The following is a 3,795-nucleotide window of genomic DNA, read 5'->3' on the forward strand; positions in this document are numbered from 1 at the left end:
AGAACATTTGATCGTGTGACCTGTTCCCTAGCCATTTTCGCAGCCTTAGAGAAGACCTGGCAGAAAACTACCATTGGAATAAGGCTCAACTTGGGTCATGGATGTTGGGAGCAGAATGATTGCACCCAAGTATGATGATCAAATTTATCAAAGAATTGCCTACTCGCAACTCTCTATTAGTATGGTATTATCAAGAGGTTCTGTACGAACTTTTCAGCTAGCTGTACCAATGATTAATCTCGCCAGCCCTAAGATTGACTCCAGTGGACAGAAGATTGTCAACGTGCATTTGCAGCTAATGAATCTAAAGTCTTCTGTGTTGAAGGCTACAATCTGAATCCGACAAGCTGTTTATCTTAAAGTCGAAGTTAGTGATGTGGCTGTAGGAGCAGCTTTTGATGCAGACTGATGACTGAATTACTACCCCAGAATTAAAGTTAACTGAAGCCTCAGTTCCTAGATCACAGTGGAGGAGGCGGCTTGGGCTCTCCTTCATGCTCTTGAAAAAAATTATTCGTATATAAATCATTTATCATTTTTCTCTTGTAAATAAAATTGATATAGGAAATCAATCTGTTTAGTTTTTTTCTGACCGTAATCCATTGTCTTTTGTAGTAGAATTAAAAAGATGATAAAGGTTAATCCTATGGTCCTTGGTCCTGCAGCAGTATAACATTGGGGGTATTGCATATCTAACTTAAGATTAAGCCCAATTGCTGCTATGCTTCCAGATGTTGACTTTTGCTTCTAATAAAAAAATTCTAATCTATCAGTTTGTTACTTGGATCTACAATGTTCTGTCTCCTCTTGGAGGGATGTTATATAAAGCTTTCTATTTAATATTTGTCCCTTTTGTGTTCCCTAGTATGTATTTTCATGAAATAGCAATGTAATTTTATTCAAATCTTTATATTTGGTTTTTCTTTAAGTTTAATCTTTGAAAGTCGGAATTTGTTCAAGTAGATTCACTGAGTCTGTAAGTGTTTAATTTAATTTTCTATTTTCGTAATTTGCTCCCCCAGAAATTGGTTTGTACTAACTTTATTCTATTAGAATTATGCTCTTCATTTTATGATGATTTGGGATATTTTTTTTTTAAAAAGATTTATATAATGCATTTATACATGTAAATAGTCTTCAAATATAAATCGAAGTTGGTTTTTCTTTAGTTTTTGTCGCCTTTATTATATATTAAATCATATCGCACAGTCTCTTATATTCAGCATTGTTACCAGTAGCGTAACAACATATATAACTATATATTATGTGCATGTATATTATTATACAAACTCAAGTTCTTTACTCGTAAAAGCATTAAACTGAGGCCCTCAGCAAGGGAGAGGTAGAGTTAGGAGAAAAATCTGTGGCCTTTAGTGAACTCTAAGAGGGTAGAAATGTCCATTCGTCCCGTGCAGCCTTTTCAAGTGGGAGAAGGGTGCAAAGTATCTCAAGATGATTAAGATAGTTTAAAAATAGAGTAAAGCTTGATATCATTATAACTGTCCAAAATTGAACTAGGATGGCAAATATTAGATTTTGTCGGTTCTTTTAAAATATGGTCTGGATAAGTGTATTCCCTAAAACCAGATTGACTAGATTCGGAAAAAAAAGGCTTGGATGGACGAAAGTGGTTTCTACATTCTGGGAGAGAGCATAGCACTCTGTTATCAGGAAATAAATTTTTTTATTGAGCTGATAATAGGGAACACACTGCTTGAACAGATATACAAAAGCATACTTTGATACCTTTCTGTGGAAAATATCTCTACCAATTTGACTATTTTAGCAATAATTAAATGTGAAAAGTCACTACTGGATGGGAAATGGAGACAGAGACCTGACATAGGAAGAAACGACAAACTTTGGTCTCTACACTTAGAGACATTAAGTTGAAGACCAGGAAAAGTAATGCAAACTTACCTCATAATTCCAAGATATGACATTGAAATACTAAGATAATACAAGCGAAAAGGATTTTTATAGTGCTGAAACAGATTTGTGGCCTTAGAAACGTAACCTGAGGATGAAGTGGAAATAGATTCGAATATCCATTGTAAAATAAGTAGAAATCTTTAGGGAATCTGCCAACATCACAATCAGACAGTGAAGTGGAGTAAAACGAAAGAAATGATTATTTTGTGAAACAAAAACAAAGAAAAGAATAGCAAAACTTGACTTTGAATCATTAAAGGAAAACAGCCGATATTTGACCTAATTAAGAACTAAATATGAGCTTTGATAGTGAAGTAAACGAGATGATTTAGAAGAGAAAAGAAGGTTCACAATTCGTTTTGTTTTTGGGCAAGAATGAAAATAGCAATATGATGACTTATGGAACCTGTTTTAAATACTAGACATATAAAAATGTATGAAGGACAGCACATACATTAATCTGTGAATATGCGTTTTTATATGATTATATTTAGGCCTATACGTATCAACATAAACGTTTCCTATCGTACTAAAATGACTACATCCTTATACATGGCTTGTACAATGCATTTTAATTTTCGATTGGTCATTTATATACAATATAATGCACATTTAATAAAAATAATAATGATTAGGTTAATTTTATATTGTTTTACCATTTGTATGCAGATCGAACAATAAGCTACGCCATGAAATTATGCCAGTCAGAAATGAAAAAATGTAATGTCCTTTATATGTGAATAATATAATGTAGCATAAATTTAATGAAATATTATAACAAAGTAATTATTTTAATAAGATAAAATAGTTATAGTAGTATTGAAATAAATAATTTTATCATATGATGAATAAATTTATGATACTTCACTGGAAACTGCATTATAATACACAAAATGGTCTTTGTTTTGTTGGCCCAAATAATGCCAGCATATGTATTAATTTTTCATATTCCGTACTGTATCCTCAAATATCGAGACACAAAGTAAATTGAAATACAATTAAAATTTATATATAAACCTTTTAAAAAGTATGAAAACTCTCATAAAGCCTAAATAAGTATTTAAAATAACAAAAGTAAATTAAAAAACTAGAGCCCCTTAACTTTTCTTTCCGGTATTGGATCCCAGGATGAACGAAAGAAAGAAATTAAGGAAGAGTTACTTTATGACAACACATTTGCTTCAGTGATATTTTTTAAAGCAAGAACTAATACGTTAAAACTAAATATTGTAAATAGACACAATGGAGGGAATGTAAACTGTAATTTTTGTGAAAATGAGGAGGAAGATTTGATACATTTTCTGTTGGTTTGCCAGGAATATAGAAAAGAAAGGAATGAAGTAATTGAGCGACAACAACCAAACGAGGAAGACCTTAAGAAAGTAGTAAGATTATTTTGAATTAGTGAAACAGATATAGAAAAGAAAAAAAAAGAAAACCTGGTGTGGAGGAAGACAAAACGGGGTTATGTCCCACCTCAGAACTTGAACGATCATAAAACTAAAATTTATTAAAGGAAATGGCCCACAGTCGTATATCAGAGAAATAAATCTGGATAAGGCATCCCTTGTAATGAAAACAAGATTAATTATGCTCATTTTAAAAGCCAATTTCAGGGGAAAATATGAAGATAATTTGTATGACCTATGCAAAGATGAAGATACTACCGAACATTTATTTTTATGCCCAAAATTAGGACAGCTATTGAATGTAGACATAATTTAAGGTTCGCTGAAAAAAATCCTAGTAGGGATCTGACTGCATTTATAAGTAGGGCAATACGTATGAAGAAGAATTTAAGAAATCCAAACTGATTACTACAATAGGTTGCCAAAACTGATGATAGCAAGGTGTTATACTATC

General features: G+C 32.0%; 1 long non-coding RNA gene across 1 annotated transcript in view; it reads left to right on the forward strand.

Moving 5' to 3' along the window:
* LOC137646749 (uncharacterized) overlaps nt 1-240 on the forward strand; it is a 1,470-nt gene extending 1,230 nt beyond the window's left edge. The window contains exon 2 of the long non-coding RNA XR_011045442.1: nt 1-240. This exon is cut by the window's left edge and continues 48 nt beyond it. This is a non-coding gene — a long non-coding RNA (uncharacterized lncRNA).
* The last annotated feature ends 3,555 nt before the right edge of the window (nt 241-3,795 follow it).

The sequence above is a fragment of the Palaemon carinicauda genome, chromosome 9 (assembly GCF_036898095.1).
Source record: "Palaemon carinicauda isolate YSFRI2023 chromosome 9, ASM3689809v2, whole genome shotgun sequence".
Taxonomy (NCBI): domain Eukaryota; kingdom Metazoa; phylum Arthropoda; class Malacostraca; order Decapoda; family Palaemonidae; genus Palaemon; species Palaemon carinicauda.